Source organism: Arachis stenosperma, chromosome 9 (assembly GCF_014773155.1).
Source record: "Arachis stenosperma cultivar V10309 chromosome 9, arast.V10309.gnm1.PFL2, whole genome shotgun sequence".
Taxonomy (NCBI): domain Eukaryota; kingdom Viridiplantae; phylum Streptophyta; class Magnoliopsida; order Fabales; family Fabaceae; genus Arachis; species Arachis stenosperma.
Window position 1 is genome coordinate 16236829 of NC_080385.1, and position 15817 is coordinate 16252645.

The 15817-nt window shown below is 38.9% G+C and overlaps 1 non-coding gene across 1 annotated transcript; it reads left to right on the forward strand.

The window, feature by feature from the left end:
• Window positions 1-3322: 3322 nt before the first annotated feature.
• On the forward strand, window positions 3323-3426 carry LOC130952346 (small nucleolar RNA R71). The gene has a single exon (XR_009074526.1). It is a non-coding gene; the product is annotated as a small nucleolar RNA R71 (small nucleolar RNA).
• The last annotated feature ends 12391 nt before the right edge of the window (window positions 3427-15817 follow it).

Genomic DNA, 15817 nt, shown 5'->3' on the forward strand with positions numbered 1-15817 from the left:
GACGCGTCGGTCACGCGCAAGCGTCGCTGTGCAAATCTTCAAATCACGCGTACGCGTCAGTCACGTGCACGTGTCGCCATGGAAAGCTCCAAATCACGTGCACGCATCAGTCACGCGTACGCGTCGCTCCTCGCTGCCGTCTCCTTTTGTTCTTGTGCTGCAGAAACTACATCAAATCCACCCGAATACTACCTAAAATAAACAAAATTACAAAAGACTCAATGTAGTATCCATATTGGCTAAAAGAAAATTAATTCTTTATTAAACTCAACAAATTAGATGCAAATTCACTAGAAAAAGATAGAAAAGATGCTCACGCATCACAACACCAAACTTGAATTGTTGCTTGTTGGTGCGCGAAATTGTGAACAATACTTTTTCACAACTCTCATAATCCCCGGTCATGAACTCCAAAAACTTGGTAGCTCAATTCCATGGCATTACACAACTTCGCACAACTAACCAGCAAGTGCACTGGGTCGTCCAAGTAATAAACCTTACGCGAGTAAGGGTCGATCCCACGGAGATTGTTAGTATGAAGCAAGCTATGGTCATCTTGTAAATCTTAGTCAGGCAGAATCAAATGGATATGGTGATGAACGAAAATAACATAAAAGATAAAGATAGAGATACTTATGTAATTCATTGGTAGGAACTTCAGATAAGCGCATGAAGATGCCTTCCCTTCCGTCTCTCTGCTTTCCTGCTGTCTTCATCCAATCCTTCTTATTCCTTTCCATGGCAAGCTTGTGTAGGGTTTCACCGTTGTCAATGGCTACCTCCCATCCTCTCAGTGAAAACGATTGCATATGCTCTGTCACAGCACGCGGAATTCAGCTGTCGGTTCTCGGTCAGGCCGGAATAGAATCCATCGATTCTTTTGCGTCTGTCACTAACGCCCCGCCTGCTAGGAGTTTGAAGCACGTCACAGTCATTCAATCATTGAATCCTACTCAGAATACCACAGACAAGGTTAGACCTTCTGGATTCTCTTGAATGCTGCCATCAGTTCTTGCCTATACCACGAAGACTCTGATCTCACGGAATGGTTGGCTCATTTGTCAGGCGAGCACTCGGTTGTCAGGCGATCAACCATGCATCGTGCAATCAGGAATCCAAGAGATATTCACTAGAGCCTTGGTTGCTTGTAGAACAAAAGTGGTTGTCAGTCACCTTGTTCATAAGTGAGAATGATGATGAGTGTCACGGATCATCACATTCATCAAGTTGAAGAACAAGTGATATCTTAGAATAAGAACAAGCGGAATTGAATGGAAGAACAATAGTAATTGCATTAATACTCGAGGTACAGCAGAGCTCCACACCTTAATCTATGGTGTGTAGAAACTCCACCGTTGAAAATACATAAGCATAAGGTCTAGGCATGGCCGAATGGCCAGCCTCCCAATGATCTAAGATAGCATAAAACACGAAGATAGCTACCCAGATATCTCAATACAATAGTAAAAGGTCCTACTTATAGAAAACTAGTAGCCTAGGGTGTACAGAGATGAGTAAATGACATAAAATCCCTTCCGGGCCCACTTGTGTGTGCTTGGGCTGAGCAATGAAGCATTTTCGTGTAGAGACTCTTCTTGGAGTTAAACGCCAGCTTTTATGCCAGTTTGGGCGTTTAACTCCCATTTGGGTGCCAGTTCTAGCGTTTAACGCTGGGATTCCTGAGGGTGACTTTGAACGCCGGTTTGAGCCATCAAATCTTGGGCAAAGTATGGACTATCATATATTGCTGGAAAGCCCAGGATGTCTACTTTCCAACGCCATTGAGAGCGCGCCAATTGGGCTTCTGTAGCTCCAGAAAATCTACTTCGAGTGCAGGGAGGTCAGAATCCAACAGCATCTGCAGTCCTTTTCAGTCTCTGAATCAGATTTTTGCTCAGGTCCCTCAATTTCAGCCAGAAAATACCTGAAATCACAGAAAAACACACAAACTCATAGTAAAGTCCAGAAAAGTGATTTTTAACTAAAAACTAATAAAAATATACTAAAAACTAACTAGATCATACCAAAAACATACTAAAAACAATGCCAAAAAGTGTATAAATTATCCGCTCATCACTTGCACCTCAAAGATCCCTAGCTTCTCCATTACAGAGAGGGGCATGAGGTTTACACTTGACCCTAAGTCACTCAAGGCCTTCTTGAAGGTCATGGTGCCTATAGTACAAGGTATTGAAAACTTTCCAGGATCCTGCCTCTTTTGAGGCAGTTTCTGCCTAGACAAGTCATCCAGTTCTTTGGTGAGCAAAGGAGGTTCATTCTCCCAAGTCTCATTTCCAAATAACTTGTCATTTAGCTTCATGATTGCTCCAAGGTATTTAGCAACTTGCTCTTCAGTGACATACTCATCCTCTTCAGAGGAAGAATACTCATCAGAGCTCATGAATGGCAGAAGTAATTCCAATGGAACCTCTATGGTCTCATTTTGAGCCTCAGATTCCCATGGTTCCTCATTGGGGAACTCATTGGAGGCCAGTGGACGTCCAGTGAGGCCTTCCTCAGTGGTGTTCACTGCCTCTTCTTCCTCCCAGAATTCGGCCATGTTAATGGCTTTGCACTCTCCTTTTGGATTTTCTTCAGTATTGCTTGGGAGAGTACTAGGAGGGAGTTCAGTGATTTTCTTGCTCAGCTGACCCACTTGTCCTTCCAAGTTTCTAATGGAGGACCTTGTTTCAGTCATGAAACTTTGAGTGGTTTTGATTAGATCAGAGACCATGGTTGCTAAGTCAGAGGTATTCTGCTTAGAACTCTCTGTCTGTTGCTGAGAAGATGATGGAAAAGGCTTGCTATTGCTAAACCTGTTTCTTCCACCATTATTGTTGTTGAAACCTTGTTGAGGTCTCTGTTGATCCTTCCATGAGAAATTTGGGTGATTTCTCCATGAAGAATTATAGGTGTTTCCATAGGGTTCTCCTAGGTAATTCACCTCTTCCATTGAAGGGTTCTCAGGATCATAGGCTTCTTCCTCAGATGAAGCTTCCTTAGTACTGCTTGGTGCATTTTGCATTCCAGACAGGCTTTGAGAAATCAAATGACTTGTTGAGTCAATATCTTGTTCTGAGCCAGAATGGCATTCAGAGCATCAATCTCAAGAACTCCTTTCTTCTGATTAGTCCCATTGTTCACAGGATTCCTTTCAGAAGTGTACATGAATTGGTTATTTGCAACCATTTCAATCAGCTCTTGAGCTTCTGTAGGCGTCTTCTTCAAATGAAGAGATCCTCCAGCAGAGCTATCCAAAGACATCTTGGATAGTTCAGAGAGACCATCATAGAAAATACCTATGATGCTCCATTCAGAAAGCATGTCAGATGGACATTTTCTGATCAATTGTTTGTATCTTTCCCAAGCTTCATAGAGGGATTCTCCATCCTTCTGTCTGAAGGTTTGGACTTCCACTCTAAGCTTACTCAATTTTTGAGGTGGAAAGAACTTTGCCAAGAAGGCATTGACTAGCTTTTCCCAAGAGTCCAGACTTTCTTTAGGTTGAGAGTCCAACCATGTTCTAGCTCTGTCTCTTACAGCAAAAGGGAATAGCATAAGTCTGTAGACCTCAGGGTCAACCCCATTAGTCTTGACAGGTCACAGATTTGCAAGAATTCAGCTAAAAACTGATGGGGATCTTCCAATGGAAGTCCATGAAACTTGCAATTCTGTTGCATTAGAGAAACTAATTGAGGCTTAAGCTCAAAGTTGTTTCCTCCAATGGCAGGGATAGAGATGCTTCTCCCATAGAAGTCGGGAGTAGGTGCAGTAAAGTCACCCAGCACCTTCCTTGCATTGTTGGCATTGTTGTTCTCGGCTGCCATGTGTTCTTCTTCTTTGAAGAATTCGGTCAGGTCCTTTAAAGAGGGTTGTGCTTTGGCTTCTCTTAGCTTTCTCTTCAAGGTCCTTTCAGGTTCAGGATCAGGCTCAACAAGAATGCTTTTGTCTTTGCTCCTGCTCATAAGAAAGAGAAGGGAACAAGAAATGTGGAATCCTCTATGTCACAGTATAGAGATTCCTTGAAGTGTCAGAGGAAAAGAAGAGTAGAAGACAGAAGTGGAAAATTCGAACTTATCAAAGGAGATGGAGTTCGAATTTTGCATTAAGGAATAGTGTTAGTCCATAAATAGAAGGATGTGAGGAGAAGGAAAGTAATTTTCGAAAATTAAGTGAAAGATTTTGAAAACATTTTTGAAAAACATTACTTAATTTTCGAAAATGAAAGTGGGAGAGAAATAAAAGATTTTTGAAAAAGATTTGAAATTAGAAATCAAAAAGATTTGATTGAAAACTTTTTTGGAAAAGATGTGGTTAAGAAGATATGATTGGTTTTTTTTTTTTTTAAAAAAAATGTGATTGAGAAAATATGATTTGAAAACAATTTTAAAAAGATTTGATTTTAGAAATTAATAACTTGGCTATCAAGAAAAGATATGATTCAAACATTAAACCTTTCTCAACAGAAAAGGCAACATACTTGAGATGTTGAATCAAATCATTAATTGATAGCAAGTATCTTTAAAAAATGGAAAGAAATTGATTTTGAAAAAGATTTGATTGAAAAATTGATTTGAAAAAGATTTGATTTTGAAAAGATTCTGAAAACTTAAAAAAATTTGAATTGAAAACAAAATCTTCCCCCTTTAGCCATCCTGGCGTTAAACGCCCAGAATGGTGCACATTCTGGCGTTTAACGCCCAAAACTATACCCTTTTGGGCGTTAAACGCCCAACCAGGCACCCTGGCTGGCGTTTAAACGCCAGTCTGTCCTTCTTCACTGGGCGTTTTGAACGCCCAGCTTTTTCTGTGCAATTTCTCTGCTGTATGTTCTGAATCCTCAATTCTCTGTATTATTGACTTGAAAAGACACAAATAAAAAATATTTTTGGATTTTTAATAATAAAGAATAATCAAAATGCAACTAAAATCAAATAACAATGCATGCAAGACACCAAACTTAGTAGTTTGTATACTACTGACACTAATGAGAATGCATATGAGACACACAAAACACTTCAAGTCAATAGAATTCAAAGATCAGAGCACGGAAATCATCAAGAACATCTTGAAGATCACTAAGACACATGAATGAATGCATGCAATTGACACCAAACTTAAGATGAGACACTAGACTCAAACAAGAAATTTTTGGGTTTTATGATTTTTTTGATTTTTTGTGTTTTTCGAAAATTAAGTGGAAAAAGGTATCAAAATTCTTAATGAGAATTCCAGGAATCAGTGCAATGCTAGTCTAAGACTCCGGTCCAGGAATTAGACATGGCTTCACAGCCAGCCAAGCTTTCAAAGAAAGCTTCGGTCCAAAACACTAGACATGGCCAAAGGCCAGCCAAGCCTTAGCAGATCACTGCTTCAAAAGCAAAATTGATAAAAATCAACAAGCTCTTGTGATGATAAGTTGAAACCTCGGTCCAATGAGATTAGACATGGCTTCTCAGCCAGCCAGACTTCAACAAATCATCATGAAACTCTAGAATTCATCTTCAAGAATTTCGAAAAAAAAAAATACCTAATCTAAGCAACAAGATGAACCGTCAGTTGTCCAAACTGAACAATCCCCGGCAACGGCGCCAAAAACTTGGTGCTGTTGCCGGATTTTGGCACTGATGTTACCGGACAAAGAGCTTGCTCAAAACTTGAACAATCCCCGGCAACGGCGCCAAAAACTTGGTGCGCGAAATTGTGAACAATACTTTTTCACAACTCTCATAATCCCCGGTCATGAACTCCAAAAACTTGGTAGCTCAATTCCATGGCATTACACAACTTCGCACAACTAACCAGCAAGTGCACTGGGTCGTCCAAGTAATAAACCTTACGCGAGTAAGGGTCGATCCCACGGAGATTGTTAGTATGAAGCAAGCTATGGTCATCTTGTAAATCTTAGTCAGGCAGACTCAAATGGATATGGTGATGAACGAAAATAACATAAAAGATAAAGATAGAGATACTTATGTAATTCATTGGTAGGAACTTCAGATAAGCGCATGAAGATGCCTTCCCTTCCGTCTCTCTGCTTTCCTACTGTCTTCATCCAATCCTTCTTATTCCTTTCCATGGCAAGCTTGTGTAGGGTTTCACCGTTGTCAATGGCTACCTCCCATCCTCTCAGTGAAAACGATTGCATATGCTCTGTCACAGCACGCGGAATTCAGCTGTCGGTTCTCGGTCAGGCCGGAATAGAATCCATCGATTCTTTTGCGTCTGTCACTAACGCCCCGCCTGCTAGGAGTTTGAAGCACGTCACAGTCATTCAATCATTGAATCCTACTCAGAATACCACAGACAAGGTTAGACCTTCCGGATTCTCTTGAATGCTGCCATCAGTTCTTGCCTATACCACGAAGACTCTGATCTCACGGAATGGTTGGCTCGTTTGTCAGGCGAGCACTCGGTTGTCAGGCGATCAACCATGCATCGTGCAATCAGGAATCCAAGAGATATTCACTAGAGCCTTGGTTGCTTGTAGAACAAAAGTGGTTGTCAGTCACCTTGTTCATAAGTGAGAATGATGATGAGTGTCACGGATCATCACATTCATCAAGTTGAAGAACAAGTGATATCTTAGAACAAGAACAAGCGAAATTGAATGGAAGAACAATAGTAATTGCATTAATACTCGAGGTACAGCAGAGCTCCACACCTTAATCTATGGTGTGTAGAAACTCCACCGTTGAAAATACATAAGCATAAGGTCTAGGCATGGCCGAATGGCCAGCCTCCCAATGATCTAAGATAGCATAAAACACGAAGATAGCTACCCAGATATCTCAATACAATAGTAAAAGGTCCTACTTATAGAAAACTAGTAGCCTAGGGTGTACAGAGATGAGTAAATGACATAAAAATCCACTTCCGGGCCCACTTGGTGTGTGCTTGGGCTGAGCAATGAAGCATTTCGTGTAGAGACTCTTCTTGGAGTTAAACGCCAGCTTTTATGCCAGTTTGGGCGTTTAACTCCCATTTGGGTGCCAGTTCCAGCGTTTAACGCTGGGATTCCTGAGGGTGACTTTGAACGCCGGTTTGGGCCATCAAATCTTGGGCAAAGTATGGACTATCATATATTGCTGGAAAGCCCAGGATGTCTACTTTCCAACGCCATTGAGAGCGCGCCAATTGGGCTTCTGTAGCTCCAGAAAATCTACTTCGAGTGCAGGGAGGTCAGAATCCAACAGCATCTGCAGTCCTTTTCAGTCTCTGAATCAGATTTTTGCTCAGGTCCCTCAATTTCAGCCAGAAAATACCTGAAATCATAGAAAAACACACAAACTCATAGTAAAGTCCAGAAAAGTGATTTTTAACTAAAAACTAATAAAAATATACTAAAAACTAACTAGATCATACCAAAAACATACTAAAAATAATGCCAAAAAGTGTATAAATTATCCGCTCATCACTTGTCCTCAAGCAACCATAACAAACATAGGTTTAGGATGTGAATTTGCATGAGAATGAGAGTTCGATTAAGCTCATGTCTCTTCTTATAGTGGGGTTTACAACTGCAATTCTGAATAGTTTTAGCATCTCACTCTCCTTTGAATCAGAAGGATGTCACTGTCATCTGGAATTAGAATCCGGATAATATTATGAATTCTCTGATCTTTTTGTAGCTCAATTTAATCCTTGAACACAGCAATTTTTTTTGGTGCTTTGCACCTTGAACCTAGCCGTGACTTTAAATGTTTTGTCTCAAGTTTTACTTGACACAGAAACACCACAAGCACTTAACTGGGGAATACTTTCACCTATTCTTTTTTTTCTCAGACAGTGGTGCTCAAAGCCTTTGGCGTACTCTACAATTGATCTTGACTCTAAATGTTTTGTCTCAAGGATTACTTGACACAAGAATACCACAAGCATGTGACTAGGAAAACAACTCTTTGAGCTTTTAATCATGTCTGACCTCCCTAGTCATTGATGCTCAGAGTCTTAGACCTTGCTTTTATTTTTCTTTTGCTGTTTCTTTTGCTTCAAGGATTAAACTTTCATTAATTTCAGAGAAGTCATAATAATTCTCTAAATTCCTATTCCTTATACATCAACATTTCATGATTCAAATTCAAATATGCACTGTTCATATCATGCATTCAGAATCACAGAAAATACCCCCACATTTAAGTAAATAAGACTACTCTTAAATATAACTCAATTTCTCATGCAATACATCACTTCTGTATTTTTTATTTGAATTCAAGCTCAGTGAGTAATACATGAGACATCTTTTCAGAATTAAAGTAATTAAGAGAAAACTAAACTAGTCCTAGGATTCTAACTAATAAAGGATCATGCAACAAACAAAGCAAAATAGCAAAAAACCAGAACATAACATAGAAAAAGAGGGGAGGAATAAAAAATGAAAGGAACTCAACCACCTTAGTTATCCTAGCGGTCGCTTTATTCTTCAGGTTGTGCTCTTCAGTAAAGATGATTCGCCTCCCTTTTAGTGCCAAAGGAATAAACAGAAAACCCTTAAGCAAAGCGTCAACACCAAACTTAAAGGTTTGCTTGTCCTCAAGCAAAGAAGAACTGAAAACAAAAACAAATAGTAAGATGGAAAAAGAAAAAAAAGGATAAAAGAACGAGAGAGAATTAGGAATTGGGAAAGGGAAAAAGAGAATTAAAACTGGGTGTGGCGCAGGCGACGCGTACGCGTACAGCACGCACAAACTCTCTGTTCGCACGAAGGCAGCCGCGTGCACGCACAAACTCTCTGTTCGCGTGGCTTGGGCACCAATATTTTTATACGACGCGTGCGCATCATGCACGCGCAGGCGTACGCGTGAACAAGTTTTGTGCTTCTAGCACATTTCCACCCCCAAGCCAGTACAACTCTTTACCCAAACACATATTTACGCTATTTTTCCAGGTCACGCGTGCGTGTCACTGACGCGCACGCGTGAAAGGCGAAAAGTGCAAACGACGCGCACGCGTGGGTTACGCGCACGCGTGATGCGACTTGTGCTTCCAGCATGCTTCCAATGCTACTCCAGCTCAACTCTCTGTCAAATTTTATTTTTCACGCACATGCATATGACGCGTACGCATCAGCGATGTTTGCGCGTCATGTGCTCCTCTTCTCTTTTTTTCCGGTTCCTGTTTTAAAATAGCTGCATGATCAGAAAATTAGTAAGAACATAATAAAAATCAAATAAGTAATAAAACTACTACTATGAAAAACATCTAAGAATGAAAAGGAGCGATCATACTACGGTGGGTTGTCTCCCACCAAGCACTTTTAGTTAAAGTCCTTAAGTTGGACATGTGGTGAGCCCCTTGTCATGGTGGCTTGTGCTTGTACTGATCCAGAAATTTCTACCAATGTTTGTAATTCCAATAGCTAAGGGGATCCCAAACTAGGCACCTAACGCCTTCGAGCAAGTTGAAGCAAGTGACAAGGCCCAAAGGGTGTTGATTGTGGGAGTGAATTCCATGATCCCAAACCTTGCTTTTACACCCGTCTTCTTGTGGATCACCATTGTTCCCACCAGGTGGCAAGCAATCTGAATTTTCACAGAGACATCCAAATAACTTTCTAGACCCATTCAATTGAGCTCTACACCAATCCTTGCACTTCAATTTGGAGCATGCAACCATATTGAACCTTGCTTGACAACTTTTATCCTTTTACTCTTAATGCCACAAAGAGCTCTAAGTTGACCATTCGTCTCTAGTAGCCCATATTCAAGTGGGAAAGTAAGGGTTAAGGATAGGAATTTTACTCACTTGAATGTTGTATTGGATGGTGATGGCTTTGGAAGAGGTCTTGCAAGCTCCACTCCCTTGTGTTCTTCTTTGAATTCTTCTACCTCTTTGCAAGCTTCCTCAATTTTAACCTCTTCCTCTTGGTAGCTTTCTTCTAATTCAATCTCTTCTTCATTGCTTACCAAGGGCATGGGAGGTTGTCTATCTTCCTCTTCTTCCATATGTGAGGGTGGAAAGTTCTCTAATTCACTGGAGTATAAACTCCTTTGATTGGTTTCCTCACTTTCTTCCATAGGATCTTGCATTGTATCTCTTGGGAGGAATTTGTTTGTTCTTCTTCCTGGTTCTTGATCATCGTCTACACATATTTCTCTACATTTTTGACACTTGTCTTTATATCATGTAGGAATTCTTTCATGAGAAGCTCAAGATCTGAAGGTATTTGAGATGAATAAGGAGATGGTGACTCTTGATATGGATAGAAAGATGATAGTTCTTGATATGAATATGGAGATGGTGATTCTTGGTATGAATATGGAGGTGGTGGCTCTTGATAGTTGGAATATGGAGCATTAAAGTTTCTTTGATTTTTACTTTGCCAACCAAAATTTGGATAGTTCCTCCATCCACCATAATATGAATCACTACTCGGGTGTGAGTAGTAACCCATGTGATCTCTCTCCATTATTTTTCCTTTGCACAAAATACCAAACAGAATTAAACAAAATGTGGTAAATAGGAAAGCAAAGAAGAAAGAACAGAATTCTAAGAATTAAAATAAAACTAACTAGGAAACACCAAACTTAATTTCAGAAATTAAGAAAAATATTGGTGCTATTTATTTAATTTTTTTTTACGAAAAAATTAAAAATAAAATGCCTAATCTAAGCAATCAAACAACTAATAGTTGTTAATCACTATCAATCCTTGGCAACGGTGCCAAAAACTTGGTGCGATATTTTATAACCCACAGATTAACCGGCAAGTGCACCGGGTCGTACCAAGTAATACCTTAAGTGAGTGAGGGTCGATTCCACGAGGATTGATGGATCAAGAAACAATGGTTAAATGATTTACTTAGTTAGGCAAGCAGAAAATGATTTTGAGATATTCAAAAGGTTTAAGTTGAAAAATATCAGAAGGCAGGCACGCAATTAAATAAGTTAAAAACAAAATATTGGAGAAACAGTTAAGCCTTTAGAGTTATCTATTTTTCCGGATTAACTTTTCTTACTAACTATTTTAATCATGTAGGATTTAATTTATGGCAAACTATATGTGACAATACCCTAATTCCTTAGACCTTTCTAGTCTCCTCTAAAATTCATCGACTGCCAATGCCTTGGTCAATTAATTCCAATTAGAGGGTGGAGTTCAAATTCCAGTTTATATGCCACAAAAATTCTAATTACCCAAAAATAAGAGGATTATATGTCACGTATCCTGTTAAATCCAGATAATTAAAATTTAGGAGAATATATTTTCAAACTGTTGTTCAAGTAAAGAGCTTTTCCAAGTTTTACAAGAACTCAAATATAAAGAGGGTCATACTTCTGTTCCACCCAAATTCATAAGATAAAGAGCGAAAACAATTCTTAAATTATAAATCCACACATGAATTAAAATATAAAAAGCAATAAAATCAATCCATACAAATAGACAGAGCTCCTAACCTTAACAATGGAGGATTAGTTGCTCATGATTCAGAGAAGAAAATAAGAATTCTGGTAAAATGTACAAAGTTCCAATCTGATGGCCTAAAAAGTTAACTAATGAAATCCCTTTTTATAACTAATCCTAATTAATTTAAAATCTAATTATCTAAAATTAAAAATAATATCTTTTCCTATTTTAAAATCAAATTTGAATTTAAATCAGAATTAACTAACTACTCCGCGTCTTGTAACGTGGGGACCACTTGATTTTACTGGATCCGCGCCTAATTTGGGTGCTAAAATGGGGCCCAGAAATCACCGCAGCGTTTTCTGCGTTTTCTACTCGTGGCGCATGGCATGCGTATGCGTCAGTCACGCATACGCGTCAATGGTCTTTTTCCACAAGTCACGCGGACGCGTCGATCACGCGCATGCGTCGCTGTGCAATTCTTCAAATCACGCGTACGCGTCAGTCACGCACACGCGTCGCCATGGAAAGCTCCAAATCACGCACACGCATCAGTTACGTGTACGCGTCGCTCCTCGCTGCCGTCTCCTTTTGTTCTTGTGCTGCAGAAACTCCAGCAAATCCAGCCAAATACTACCTAAAATAAACAAAATTGCAAAAGACTCAAAGTAGCATCCCTATTGGCTAAAAGATAATTAATTTTTTATTAAACTCAACAAATTAGATGCAAATTCACTAATAAAAAATAGGAAAGATGCTCATGCATCAGTTAGTGATTGAAAATTTTTGTTTTCAACATAATTTATTTAGTCATGCTAGTAATGTTAACATACTTTTTGGAGTAGTTGTTTACCGTCCTTAGTTAGAAATTGAAAAATTAATTGTTTCAATATAATTGCTGGTTAGAAGTAATAAGCTGTTAGTTGGTTAGATTTTAAGAACGTGAAATGGTACTTAAAAATGTTTGTTAGCATAATGATTGTAGGCTTTGTTAGACTTTTAAGTTATTAGTTTTATATTCAACGAGAAGTAGTTTAGGATTAGGATTCACTTTAACCCAACAGTTGCACTTGATTCCAAACTTATAGAGAACTGTGATATGTTTTATACGTTAAAGAGAATTTTTTTTAGAGTAGTCACGTACTTAAGCCCATTTAGTTTTAGTATTTTCTTTTTTGTTTGAACATGTGAGATTATATATTTGGGTTAAAGTTTTTTTTTTGAAATTAGGTCATACATTATTTAGCGTTTTGTTGTGGTTCATCTATATTTTTTCATGGATATTGTAAATAATTTTTTTAAATTAGGACGCAACGTTTAGCATTTTTAGAATTTTTTTAATCGAACACTATTTTGTTATGGCTGTAAAAAAATTTGCTATCGTTGTGCAGCCCCATCGATATATCACCAACATGAGAAGGTAACACAGTGTGCTTCAAGATGACAGGATCAAGTAGATTCGATGTAGTTTTATGAAACCTAATTCGAATTTAATGAATTCAATTTATATTAAAACATCCAACGAGACATCCATGTAACGTTTTTGAATTTGAGAATACACATAAAATTAATTTCACTCCAACCCAGGTGTAGCGGCCACAAAATGGGACTGATAGCAGTAGGCGAGAATCATCTCCAAACCCAATTAGTTCCTGGCATCCACGAAATGGCTCAAATCAGTCTTGGCGCACACAAATTGGGCCAATTCAGGGGCAGCGACTGCAAAATGGAGCCAATGTGCTGGCGGCATCCACGAATTGGGTCAAAACTACAGGTTTTTAGCAAACACCAGTACCCGTACGAGGCATGCATTGGTTGTGTTGGGTGGCAAGGGACACTTGGGAAGGGACCTCAGACACATATAAAAGGGAGTAGGGGAGGGACCTCATGCACGGTTGAAAGGGAAAGGGGGTTGTAAAAAAAAGTGGTGGTGGTAAAAGAAACTTGTGCTGAGGTTTTAAGGTGTTGTGTTGTGTTTAAAAAAAAAACTTAACATGAGTGGGGGTGGCGTTAATGTGGAAGATAACCTTAATCGGCTGGACAAGTTTCATATTGCGGCATATTTGCTTCATAAGGTTAGTTTAAGTCTTTATGGTGATTGATGTTGTTAGTAATCTTGTTGGAACTAATTTTGTCGACAAATAAAATTGGTTAGAGTATTTTTAGTTATAGTCTTCTTTTTTTTCTTATGTTGCAGCCCACACGTGTTCTCACTCTTCATGGCACACTTGTCGATGTTTTCATGTCGGATCTTATAGATTCAAGCATGAAAATTAGGCAGCAGAGGCTTGAGTCCTATTTAAGACGAGCAGGATTTTACCATGCTTCTTTGATAAAGCGCTTCGAGTATAACAATCTACTTATAAGTGCCTTTGTCGAACGATGGCATCCCGAGACTCACACATTTCACCTCCCTTGGTGTGAGTGTACCATAACCCTAGAGGATATTGCAATGCAATTAGGTTTACCTATTGATGGCGAGCCTGTCAGTGGTACTTTGAGGTCATGGAGCAAGTTCCACCAAAGAGATATTTGAGAATGATGTCACGAACTTCTTGGTGAGGTTCCAGCTGGACACATAGGAACAACGAAATTCAACATCAAGTTGAAGTAGCTCAGGAATCGTCTTCAGCAGATGCCGCTTGATTTACAAGACGATGCCCTCATGCAGTATGTACGTTATTACATACTTTACTTGTTGGGAGGTGTGCTACTACTGGACAAGGCCAATGAAGGTTTTAGAAGGCTTAGAGAAGGGGAGTTGAATCTATGACCTTCTTTTAAGTTAGTGAAATAACCTTTTAAAATAAATTTTCAGTCTAATTCTGTTTGAACTCAACAACGAAAAATTTATGAGACAATTTTATTTTGTCTCATGAATATTAGAAAACAGAACAAAGAAGGGAAGAGAGAAGCTGATACCATCATGTTTCCTGGTTTGGTTGCCTTGTGCAATGTAATCTACATCCAGTCTCTACCACAACAGTGGTGGAATTTTCACTATAGTTAAAGTATTACATACACCAATTCCACAGGATTGACACAATCCTTTCACACTCAAGTTCTAACCTAACTTGACTTGGTTATGCTAATACCTAACTCTTCACTCTTAGTGCTTATCCAACTAAGAAAGGGGTACCTCATTGGTACAGGATACAAGACACAGAATTAACCTAAAGAAATCTGAAATCACTCTAGGCTTTTCACTCAAGTATTTTTCTCTGCCTCTTTCCACTCTTAGGCTTTTACTTGAGCTCCCTCATTCTGTCTTTCACCTCAAGAAATTACAGAAAGATAAACATTAAAAAAAATTACAATCTGTAAAACATGAAGGAGATTGATACTTCAACAGCCTCTTTGCTATGTGATGAACCAAATTTGCTTGCCTCTGATTTAGTTCCTCATTCTGGCGAAATGCTTCTTTGACTAGGAAGCATTGTCCAAGTTGATGAACTTCTTCAGAGAACTCTTCTCAGAACATAAACATCAAAACACTGGTTCTCTCTCCTTGGCTTCTGAAGGATGAAAAATCTTCTTTTGTATCTCCTTGCATGATGCTGATTTTGCTCTCTTCCAAGTCAATCCTCGAGCTGTGTGCTTCACCAACTCACTTTTTCACTTTCTTCCATTAATCCTCAAATTAGGAACTTTGGTTCTGACCTTCTTTCTTGACCGAAAGCCTCAGGACAGCTAAGAAAAACATTTTCAATGGTAAACCCATATCTGAGCCATTGAAATACTACTTGGTCCCCAAGGCACAAATTTGACCATAGATTTGCAGCAGAGCTGAACATAGATTACTTTCTTCATTTATCCCAATTTGGAGTGGCAGAGAGTTGGAAAAGAGGAGAAGAAAGCACGATGCATGCAAGAGGAAATAAGTTACCTTTAACTTCTGCCTTAGCTTGATGTGGTTTGATTTGGGTGATTAGACCTCTGTCTTTCTTGCTTAATCCTTCTCTTTCTTTCTTCTTTGGTGAACAGCTTAGAAACTAAGCTTTCTCTCTCTTTCTCTGAGTTCTAACCGAAGAGAAAAAAGTAAACGTAGCCTTTGTGGAATGCACTTTAGAGGGATCAGCTTTGAGTGATCAATTCGGGTTTGGGTTGGTTATGATTCATTCAGTCCGTTTGATTTCTTTGATATATGCAATTGGACTTTGTTTGAAATTGTTGCCCACAAGAATAAATTCAGCTGTTTCGTATTGGGCTGCTGCAACAATAAATTTTGGCTTGCAACATTTAATCAGAAATAATCAACACTAATTGGTTAATTAGCCCAATAAAATAATGTTTGTCATTATTAATTAATTTAGTTAATTTCTTAACTCAACAGCCAATAACACGGTCCATGTTTGATATCTTTCGTTATTAGCTGATTATGATGCCATCAGTACCTACAGTTGGGGTAGTTTCGTTCTTTGTTGATTATATCGAGTTATATCATGGATATACTACAGACTACCTTTTTGGA